Here is a 12,183-nt window from a genome sequence, read left to right on the forward strand (position 1 = left end):
TCATCTAAGGTACTGGCAGGAAAGCAAGACTTAGAGCAGCCCTTGGGATTTTTCTAATTCATGCAAGGGGAGTGGGCTAGGGGGCTATATCAGGAGAGCTCACAGTAGCTGTCTTGCACCTTCAGGTTTTTTTGTCATAGCCATAAGTCTGGATCAGCATCTGGCTTTTAGAGCTATTCTTTCAGTAGAGTAACAACTGCAGGTTTCTGGTACAATTATACTAAAAATCACTGAAATTTAAATTAAAAAAATAGAATTTTGGCAATGCTTTGTGTTAGAACATATGTTGCACCAGATATAACTAAGGGTTCTTATTTGGCAAGGACAGCATTGGAAAAGGTGCAAAGGGAAAAAGATACTTGGGGGAGAATATGAGTAAGAGCCAGCTGAGAATAGCGCATGTGTCTCTGAATCAATGTGATAGACTCAAACAAGTTTTCTTTGAGTTTCTTCATTGTTCTTTTTAACCACAAATGGAAGACTAATAATATTGTTACAGTTAATCAAGAGTTTACTTAAAACTGGGAAGTACACCAAGGCCTCAATTCTCCTTTACACTAAAGCCTCACACCACTGTGGGAATAATGTACTGCCAGAGTAGGGCAAAGAGTCCTTTGAATAAATAAGAACTAGGGTGAGATTGCACATTAGAGTCAGCAGGCGCTAAGTCTAAAGAATGTTGGTCCATGTTAAGGTTAACTAGTGATCTGATCAGTCACACATTTGGGGTTTATACCCTCTCTAATGGGCGCTGCTCAGACCTGCTGCCAGAGGGATGGTGCACAGGGGCATGGCTGGGGACTTCAAGACTACTCCATGCCTGCCCTGCTCACTGCCACACTATAGGCCAGGAAGGAGGGGAAGGAAGGGCCTCCCCCCATATTGCCTGGATATGCCCCTTCATCCCCCACATTTCCCAGATGCCCCCAGTCAAGTCCTGGAGGAATCATCCCCCACGCTTGTTTGGCCCTTCCACACCCAGATCGCTGCCCTGCTACTCCAAGCAGCCCAGCAGCAGTAGTGGAGGCAGGAATGGGAGGTGGGTTACCTCCTCCCTGACTGCTCCTGGGTTCTCTGCAGTGCATGCTGACCCCATGCACCCGGATGCAGCCCTCACCAGGGCCTGGGGATGTCTAGATGCTTCCTGTCCCCTTTTTACCCTTTTTTCCTGCCCGCCTTTTAGGCACAGGGACTGGATCTGGGTGCACAGGGGTGGCAAGATCTGTAGGACCCAGAAGCAGGCAGGGAGAGAGGACCCTCCCACCAGTGCCTTCACCACTCTCAGGCTGATTAGGGCAGCAAGGCAGTGATCCACAAGTGGAGGGGTTGATGTGGGGCAAAGGGAAAAATTAGGGTAGCAGGGGAATGATTTGGGGGACAGCGGTTGCCATTTAGAGGGGGCATCAAGTCAGCAGCACCCCTTCTTCTACCCCATCCCTCTTCCCTGGTTAACTTAATTCAACCTACATAACACAGACAGCTAATCCTTGCCCCAAGTGGTGTAACTTTAAGATGCCTAAAGGGCACTTAGCACTTGTTAATGAGCTTTAATGTGTCATCATTCAAGTTTTAAGTGCTATTAACATGGTCTAATTGTAAATGTATAATCTCACCCTTAGAGCCATGATGTCATGACTTACTACATTAGGGCCGTCCTACATAGTCAGAACACAGCACCTCAATTTAATAGTTTGTTATAATCTATTCTTGCTGAACCAGGTAAAAGCTGACTTCAATTCAGCTATATAGGAATATTGAAAACCTCTTTTACCTGGTCTACATAGTCACTATATATTAAAAAATGTTACTAACATTTTAACCTGTAACGTGGGAAAGCTGCAGGTGTTTTTAAGTACTGTGTCAACCAGCCAATTAAAAACAGGCTTTGACAATTGTTGGCCATCTCATTAACCTTGTTTTGTCATTGTCACAGCACAATCAATGCTGTCCAAGTGTGAATCATTAGTCACAGCAGGTATAAAGTGTCACAGCAAGCAACACCAGCCATAAAATATAAAGCAGCAAAAATAAACTAGCCAAAAAAGGAAAGCAGTGCCATTTTGGGTCAGGCTACAGGCCTATTTACCCCAATATTCCAGGGATCAGCAACATTTTGCCACCCCAGGCCCTCTGTGACCTGGCTGTCTGCTGTGGGCTGCAAGTCCCACCCCACCATCCCCAGGAGCATTTACCCTTTCTGCTGATACCTTCCCTCTGCAGCAAAGGTAAGCACAGGCACAGAGAGCAGCTGGCAGGGCTGCTGTGGAGGTTGCCATGTGGGGACAAGCATCTCAGTGCAGGCTCTCTCAGAGGTGGAGAGAGGCCCGGGCCACTGCCATTTTTTGAGGCTCCTAGTATATTAAAAAAATATTAATTCATACTGAACTACAGATGGTGTGGCCCAGTAACGGGACACAAGTTTAAAGTTGTATGATGAACATCACTCTCCCCCTGTGATAGGCCCTGGCTCACTGCAGCTGTGTGCTGCCTGATGCTCTGGGCTCGGTTGGACCTTCATGGCCCAGATCCAGTCTCTTTATAGGCCAGATCCAGCCTGTGGGCTATAGGCCGTTGATCCCAGAAATATTCTGTATCTCATCGTACCAGAGGGTGGATGCCAGGAAAGAATACTTATTCAGGACCTATGCAGAGTGATCTTGCCCTAACTCTCTTCCTTTACAGCTTCCAGCATTTAGAAGCCCAACTTTGGAGGTTGATGCCCTACTACAGTATTTAATACCTACTTATGAATTTGTCTAAATCCTCTTTTGTTCCTGGTTAAGTACTCAGCCGCCACAACATCTTGAAACAATAAGTTCCATGAGTTAATTACATGCTGTTAAAGACACTGCATAATTAGCTGGTGGGACTCCTTACCAAAGGGTATCATTAAAGTCGGGAGCCTAAAAGGATTCAACACAGTAATGAGAAAATCCACATTAATGAGAGCTAGGGTTAAAGGCATAACATATAGTTAAAGCAACATTTGGGAGAGACCTTTCTTCAGGGCATAAATCAATCTCTAACCAATGGAAGGATTAGGAAGAAACCTCCCTCTCTGGGTAGATTGTTCATTATTTACTGGTGTAAGGGGTTTTTTTTATACTCTTCTTTGAAGTAATTGGCACTGACCACTGTCCAAGACTGGACAGGGCTTCAGGTGACAGAGTGCACAAAGCTAGCCAAACGTAGGGCAAAGTAGAGGAGCAGTGGCCTCGGGACTGATTTGACTTGACTTGACTGCCTAAGACAGAAGCCTAGACCAGATGGATCATTTGTGTGATTTGCAGGGGTGGAAACACCTTCAGTGTTCTGTACATTAATGTATTCCTGCACAAGACTAACATTCACTGAAAGGCCACTTGCACACGTGCTAGGAGTTTAGTTCTCCCTAAATTGAAGTGATGGTCCCATCAGCTCACATCCCCATCAGCTCATACCCCCTACTCCTCCACCACAAAGCAAGCAGGCTCCAGTGAAGTGAAAAAAAAAAGCAGTGAGGGCTCAATCGCTTTTTTTGTTTTCCTGGAGCCTGCCTACCTCTTCTACAGCCAGGGGGCAAGCTGCCGGAGGGTCCTGAGCTGCAAGGGACCCTAGTGCTTCCCTCCATGGTGGCGGCACCCTCAAGTGGTACCTGCCCACTGGCACCCTGTCCTGGTGATCCTGGGGGGCACTGCTGCCACAGAGGAAAGCACTGGGGCTCCCTGTAGCTCAGGGGCTGTATGACCCACTGGCATCTTATTTCTTGCAGGCAAGCTCCGGGAGAGGAAAAAATAAGATCAGGCCCCTGCTGCTTTTTTCTTTTTTTCCTCAGTTCAGCCTGCACGCATGAGCTGCTGATGGGTCGTGCAGCCCCTGAGCTGCGGGGCCCCGGTGCTTCCTTCTGCAGCAGCAGCACTCCCTGGGGCTGCCCAAGCAGGGTGCAGCCCCAGCTCACAGGCAGCACCCACTGGATCCAATGGTGCATGGGGTGTTGGAAGCCCAGGCATACTCAGGAGAGCTTGGGATTGGTGGGCTTCCAGTGCCCCATGCACCATCCCTGCCACCTTCCCGCCACCTGGGACTGCCTGGGAACAGGGTGGCTGCCCTGGGAAGGCCATAGGTGGGTGGCTAGGTATGCTGGCAGCCGGAGAAGGTGGCGGGCATGGTCCACAAGGTGCTGGAAGCCCACCAAGCCTGAGTTTCCCAGAGCACACCTGGGCTTCCAGTGCTCCGTGTGCCATGCCTGCCACCTTCTCTGTATAGGGCCCTTGTACACATGAGGAATATAGCTGTAATTTGTTATGTGGCAAACTAAAGTACATGGGATGTGTTTTAGTTTGCTAAGCAAAAAAATCATTTAAATCAAAACATGCTGCCAAAGGTGTACATTTTACAGAATTTAATTGTAATATGCCACCAAATGTGTACACTGTTACATAATTAAATAATTAAAAAGGGTAATCAAACCACTAAAAGGGGCAATTTCCTCATGTGTGCCAGTGCTGGTGCCCTAACTGCATTAGCTCTTAAAACAACTACATTAGTTCTATAGCCGTGGTCACATAACACATCTTTTCTTGTGTGTACCTGTTCAATAGTAAGCTTCCATTCCTTTCCAATTAAACAGGGCCCCTTGGGCTAAAATACAGTTTATCAGCATGATTAGAAAATGTAGCACGTGTGTCTTGATTCACATATACTGCAGGCCCACATGCAATCTATAGCTTGGTTCAGCCACATCAGTGTTTAATAGCTTTTATTCAGTCCAGTTGTTTCAGCTGTTCAGGTACTAATAACTCAGTTATAGACTATTTGCTTTGGTTCATAGGTACTATGCTTTGTTGGCTCTGTGGTGTTGGTTTTAGTCTGCCAGTGAAGTGGGTACTACAGAAATATGACACTAATATAGTTTGTCCATCCCTTTTCCTGGCTGAGGAGCTGATTCTTTGCTTTTGACACCTCTCTTGGATTGTTTCCACCTGTCCTTTTGCCAAGAGACAGCAGCTGCAACAGCTACAAAAGGGATGTTTTTTTTCCTCTTGGGGTACCAGTAACCAGGTGCCAGCTTCGATCTATGATAATTAACACTGCAAGCTGTGACTCTGCTCCCTACTGAGGGCCCTGAAAATTGAGCCTGCCCATCTCTAAAGACATTGAGAAGTAACTGGATGCTCCATTTGTTCTCCCTTAAGCAACTGCATTTCACAAAAAAAGCCCAACCTTGCAATGGGGGGGTGTCAAAAAATTCTCTCCCCTCCCTCAATATGTGCAGTATTACAGTTTTGCTTCAAGCTCACATTATACTAATGACCACATAGCATATTTTCAATACTGTTTAGCCTTGAATATGACAGTCTTTGGGTGGTGTGTACATAGCAGAGGGCACTGGGCCATTGCTTTTCCACTCAAGTGTGAGCAAAGGCTATGCAGAGGGAAAGGTTTAAGAACTAAGAGTGGCCTAGAGCCAATATATAGATCTATATGGTTAATAGCTAGGACACCTCAATCTCAAATACATGAATGCATACATACATACATATCAATTTAAATTGGCTTAGTTTCAGGTCATAAGTGAAAATACCCCTCATTCCCTTGTGGATGCATCTACACTGTCAAGAGAATATGCTAAGGACCTTTGAAGTGACGTATGATGCAACTGCTCTGTGAGCAACATCCAAAAACACTGTAATATCACCACCTTAGAGAAGCACTGAACATGTACCAAAAATTCTTTTTTAATAGGCACATTTATGGATACATGTCTAGCACCACTCTGAGGTGGTCACATTTCATCCATTTATGAGAGCACATGAAGCAGGTCTGCCATTTTTCAGTGAGGCAATCCCCAGCGTGGTCCAGAGGCTGTGTAAATGTTGTGTATAGTACATCTACCCCTTAGATCCGATGAGTACTACATTGCCATCTCCTTGACTTTCAGGAGCGTGGCACAACAATACTGCAAGAGCAGGGAGTGTGGGGAAACTGGGGCATCTGTAAAGTTCAGTGGGCTGAAGGTGATCCTCAGGTTGCAAATGAAGCATTTGACTAAGATGTCCCTGCTTTGACTTCACTCTTGCTGGTAGCAGGAGAAAATTGGTGCCTGCATAGCTCTGCCCTCATTAACAGGAATTTGTATTCCCTGAGTGTTCTATTTGTCGCTCATCATTTTTTCTCTTTTCTGCACCTGTACCATACAAGATCATGTTCTTTATGGATGGATTTAAAAAATGAAGCTCAGAGGACTTAAAAGAACACAGGGTTTCAGGGGTATAAATTGTGAGGAGACATTAGGCGGGCTCAAGGCTTAGCAATGAAGGAAGCAGAGGTATGTAAAACTCCAAAAAGAACAGAATGGATTGTTATCAACAAGAGGTCCAGGCTCCAGATAAGGAGAGGATTATCCCATAAGCAATGAAGGGAGAAAGGTTCTCAACACAGGATGCTAAGAATTTATAACAAATTGCCAAAGTCAAGGAGAAAAGTCAATGAGCAAATCAACACAAGGAACTCTGAAACTGTTCATGGAAGAAGAAAGTTGAAGGGCAAGTGGTGACAGATGTTGCTGTAGCAGCTAACTCTTCTTTATCTCCACAGAGCTTTCTTCAGCAAAACCCATGGCTCTGCTGAGTATTGTCAGAAAGCTACATGGGCAAGTACTTCCTGAAAGGATGTCTTCACATTTTGCTAAATTGCCAGATATTTATCCACTTAATCAAAAAAACAACAGCACCCAATTCCAGGAGCAGCCCCATTGATTTGACAGGAACAACTTGTGGGGAGAATAAAATAACAAGTCTTTTGAGTTATACATAATAGGGGCTAGAGTGCAGCTACCTGCTAAGAATGCCAAAAGAAACTCCAAAGAAAGCTCTGTGAGTCTGAAAGCTTGTCAACATGAGAAAAGTTCTTGTCATAATTATTTCACTAGAGTTATACTGGGACAATGCACCATGGGGACCATTTTATTCTGGATTATGAATGACTTTTTATGGTGTGGTTTAACTGCTTTCACAGAATACGTTACAGCTGAGTAACTTACAGAGTAAATTACGCCCTGGCTGGTTCAGTTAGCCATCCTATAGTAATAGCAGATACCTTCTACTCATTGCCTGCCCTTCTTCCCCTACTTCTCCACTCTCTTTATGGGTATTGATAGATTAATAGCAGCCCCTGAAACTCTTTCCACTGGTGACAAGCTAGCAATGCTGGTAGCCTACAGAGGAAGAAGGGGCAATATTATGACCCCCAACTCTTTCAAATGTATATATAGGATTGTAACAAGGTGCATGGTTCAAGGGCTGAAGCCCAGTTGAAGGAGCTAGAGTTTAAGAGCCTGCCTGCCTAGGAGCTCTGGGCCAGCTGATGGGAATGATTGCTGGAGGAAGTTATAAGCTCCCAGAGAGATGACACTAGGGAGGGAGGGAAGCTGAGAAGAAAGGTGGCATTGAAGCACTGTGGTGAAGCTCTTTCCATGGATAACAGAGGCAGGTGGTGGGTTCTGTTGATGTTTTGCTATTCTGTTTAGTTTGATCTAGGAAAGGGGGAAGTCTGGCACCTGGGCATGGCTGAAAGAGTAACAATGCTCTATGGAGACCATTTTGCTGTATTTGACTACCATAGTTTTTCACACACAACAGGCACCTTTCCTCCAAAATCAGATCACTGTTCAAGGGTAGTTATATTGCCAAAACATTGTAATAGGTGGTGTTGATGAGGGTTATGTAGCTCTAACTCACCTGTCTGCTATTTACTCCTAGTCTATTTCACAGCCCACAAGACTCTAGCTCTTTTCAAAATGATAGATCAACCTATGGACACCAGTCTTCAACAGCAGCTAGGGTTTGAGCTTTAGTTTAGGAGAAAAGGGAGGGTGAGTCAAGAAAATACAGCATATTTTTATAAACTTTTTCTCTTCAAGAAAAATAAAGAAGACAGTGTGTGGAAAGACACATTTGCAAATTTTGTGGTGAGTTAGAGCTACATGCCCTTCATTAACACCACCTGTTAGAGTGTTTTGACAACATTACTACCCTCGGACAGTGAACTTTGCAAATACTTTAGAAGCAAGATTCTGCTGAAAGATAATAAAGACAGCTAGAGTTTTACAGGAACATGCAGAGGGCAGGAATGTTTGAACTGGAAAGAAGACAAAACTTAGAGAGCATTAAGTCTAAACTGGGCAAATAGCTGTGATGCAATAAAAATGGAGTAAAGTCATATGGCCTGTGTTGTGCAGAATGTCAAACTAGAGGGTCATAACAGTTGCCTCTGATTTTAAGTATCTATGACTGTCTTTAATTTCTGGGTCTGTCCCACAATATGACTAACGTGGCCACTCAAAAATAATAGCCAGTAAATATGGAATAAATGAAAGGATATATTTCTCTGACGAGCATGCAATCAGTTGGCAAAAGACATATCTCTAGAAGATCACCGAGTCAAACTCTGTTATCTACATTTGAGCTGAATAGTTTCACCATTGGTAGCTAAGCAAGCTAAGACAAGGATAATCAAATGTTATGCCTCACGGCTTATTCTGATCTCTGCAAGGCTCAAATAATAAATCTTCTCTCCTTTACTGCATCCTATAATTTTCTAGGCACATCAATGTTGTGAAAGTTTAATTACTATCTTCTCTTATGAAACAGCATTGGTTGGCTGCTGAATACAAGGCACTGCACTGACAGACCACCAGGCTGATTTGTGGTGAATCTTACATTCACTGTTTCCTTCTATTATATTACCAGTATGTTTCTATTTTTATTGTTTAATCCTTTGGGCTGGATCCTTGAAATCACACATGCAAGATGAATAGAATTTAATTTTTGTATGTTTGCGATAGTATTAAAGTCCATAAAATCATTGCTCTTTGTTCATATTGTTACAGTGAATCATCTAGAGATAAACAGACCAATTACGTAAACACCCTTTTCAGGGACCTGTTTATGAAACATAAAATGTATACTTTATCCTCATCTCACTTCCTGCCTGCTCCTGTAATTCATGCTCAGAGTCATGAAATAAATGTCCATGTTAGAATATACAGTCTCAGCTCCATGTGCTTGACCAGAATTGTAATTGACTTCTCTGTTCTACAAAAATAATAACATATTTTTCAACTATATTTTCTGGTAGGCGGGAAAGCTAAAAATAATATTAATGAACAAGGATTGATTTTCTGTAGGGTATACACAGGATATATTTGTTTTGAAAACAGCTGTGCAAGAGCTGAGCTGCTCTATAAAAGTCTAGGCCCTGATGGGTCAGAAGTAAGGTACATCTTACCCATTGAGCTGATTCTGACAGTGGCCATCCCCAAACAATTCAAAAGATGATGTCAGCACCTTGCTATAGGCATATATGGAGTAATATGACTAGTGCTTAAGGTCATCCCAATGTCCAATGGAGATTGAGTTAAATTCTAATACTGTACATAAGATGTAGGTTCTATCTCTAACATCAGTCTACAGTCCTTATGCTTCCTTTCTGTCCTTCTACACATAGGGTTTTACGCTGTCCCATCTGCAAACTGCTCACTAGGCAAGGTGTTTACTTACTCAGAATATTGAATCTGGGATAATCCTCTAAGGCATCTGCAGAGGAATGGCCACAGAAGCCAAAGGCTCCAATTCATAAGCAAAGCATGCAAGCTTATTACATATTTCACTCTAGAAATGTATGGAGAGAAAAATATACAGCTTGTTGGATGGATGAACCTGCTCTTCCAGTATCCAAAAGGGAATGTTCTAACCCTCAGGCAACTGTGTTGACTGAGACAGATGAACAAGTCTCTATGCTTTCAAAAGGGAGTTGTATTTTTTAAACAGAGGTTGAATTCACAAGAAAAACGTGGGTGCACTAGTATTTATGAATCCCTCACATAATCTCACAGGCACCTAGATTTTCTCAGGGCTCAAATTCCCTTGGAAAATTTGTCTCCCATGAGCAGCAAAGTGTCTGTTGCCAAGTTCATATACAACTGTTTAAATCCTGAGAGAGCTGAGCTGCTAGGTGCCTGTTGCAGTAGCCCTGCTGGGATGCAGAAAAAAAGTTATTTCCCCATTTGTGGGGCCTGATCTGGTATACACACCCAGATGAAACTCTCCTAGGTGACTGCCCTAACAGCTAGGGTATGGAACCATTCTGACTAGCTCCATGCAAAGTGGAACAGCTGCAATAGCAGGGGCTGAGCAAGCCCCACTTCAGACTCTGTGATGATATGGGCAATCACCTAGGAATGGGTGGGCAATCACCTAGAAGTGGGGTCAAATTCTCTCAGGCAGATAGGGGGTTTAAACCAAGGCCTCTCATATCCTGGATGACTGTTTTTAAAAAGTGGCTCAGGACCCCAACTCCAGAACGGGCTCAGGACAAGATTAGGTACCTCTCAGCAGCCCAGAACTAGGTGTCCATGTTTAAGATGGGGTTAAGCAAAAACTTGTCTCCTCAAGTACGCAGCTCCTCCCTCAGGTCGCAACTTCTGGGAACCAAGTTTTAAATACCCAACTCTCTCCATGCATCATATATAGACATCTAACTCAAAACTTTGAACTCCACTGGTCAGCAAGCTATCTAGAAGTAGTTAGCTTCAGTTTTCTAGCACGCAAGTCTATATCTATAGCTGTGGTGCTCAACTTTTCAGTCCTGTGAGCTGAAAGAGTGGTGCAGGGCTAGCCCATGGCCCAGATCCCAGGGTCAGTGCCCAGATCAGGCCCTGCACATCCAGACTGAACTTCAGCCCAGCCCTGTGTGACCAGATCAGGTCCCACACCACTTGTCTCTGCTGTGTGTGGCCGGATTGGACCCTGTGTTGCCTTGGTCCAGCTTTGCAAGACCAGAATGGGCCCTGCACTGATTTCCCCCCTCACAATCTAATGTGTGGGGCCACACTGTTTGAATTGCAGGGCTTCTCACAGGTCTGGAAATTTGGCAGCAGGGGATTGGCAAGTAAGACTGCTCTGCTCTCCTAGCAAATTTTCATTCCCATATTTAGACTTTTCTAAGGCCTCTGTGAGGAGCTTATACAATGTATCAAGGGCTAGATACTAGGGGTTGTGCAAAATTTCGCCAGCAGTTTCGTTTCAATGCTGTTTTGACTCGTTTCGAACTCGGAACAGCAAAACTGGAACGAAACAGAGAGCTTCAAATCCGCCTCAAAATGAAACGAGGCAAGTTGAAACATTTCGAAATTTTCAAAACATTTTGAGTGCCAAAGCTCTAGCTGGGCTTGCCTTCAGGGAAACAGAAACTAAAGTAAGGAGAGGAAGGGGGCAGCGGGGGGAAGGGTGGGGGGGAGCTGGCCAGTGACTGTCATCCTTTCCTGAGGTCCCTTCCAATCCCAGTGCTCTGGGGGAGGGATGGAAAAACTGCAATGAAGGCAGCATTGTTTGAACTGCCCTGCTTTCTGCCTTGGTTTCAGTTGAGTGAGGGTGCACCTTAACACACACGCAGAGTGTCACCCACCCATGCCATGAGTGTTGCCTGTCAGCAGCCAGGGGTGCAGGGCCCCAGAACCCAGACTCCCCCTGCACCTGTCCTTGACAGCTGGCAGGCTTCTTGGCCGCAGCATGGCCTAGCAGGTCTGTAGTTTTCACACCCCGTGCCCCAAGACGGACACAGTCCCACAAGTACCCATGTCACGAGTTTCGTCTGTCAGCAGCCAGAGGTGCCGGGCCCCAGAATCCAGAAGCCCTGGTACCTATTTCCTTGAGAACTGGCAGGCTTCATGGCCTCAGCAGGGGCTAACAGGCCTGCAGCTTTCACCTCCCTGTGCCTTAACACACACAGTGTCACCCATGTCATGAGTTTTGCTTGTCTGCAGCTTGAGGTGCAGTTTTCCCCAAACCCCTGCACCTATCTCATTGAAACTTGGCAGACTTCATGCCCTTAGCAGGGGTTAGCACACCTGCAGTTTTGACCCCACTGTGGCTTAACACCTACATGTGACATGAGTTTTTTTGCTTTCAAGACTGAAGTGCAATTTCCCTGAAACCCCTGCATGTATCTCCCTGAAACTTGGCAGGCTTCGTGCCTTCAGAAGGGGCTACCATTTCTGCAAGTTTCATCCAAATCAGGCCAGAAATGATGAAGTTATTGGGCTGTTTTGAGATTTTCCTGTTATATCCTATGGGCAAAGCATTGAAACGGCATCGAAACAGCAAAACTGTTTTGACAAAACAGAACAGCAGTTTTGAATTGAAA

The 12,183-nt window shown here is 44.8% G+C and overlaps 1 protein-coding gene across 3 annotated transcripts in view; it reads right to left on the reverse strand.

The window, feature by feature from the left end:
- The window catches only part of SLC2A12 (solute carrier family 2 member 12), a 51,942-nt gene that overhangs the window by 12,040 nt on the left and 27,719 nt on the right, over positions 1–12,183 (reverse strand). The window lies entirely within an intron of this gene.

This window comes from Crocodylus siamensis, chromosome 1 (assembly GCF_052110815.1).
Source record: "Crocodylus siamensis isolate JL-2025a chromosome 1, ASM5211081v1, whole genome shotgun sequence".
In the NCBI taxonomy this organism is placed as follows: Eukaryota; Metazoa; Chordata; order Crocodylia; family Crocodylidae; genus Crocodylus; species Crocodylus siamensis.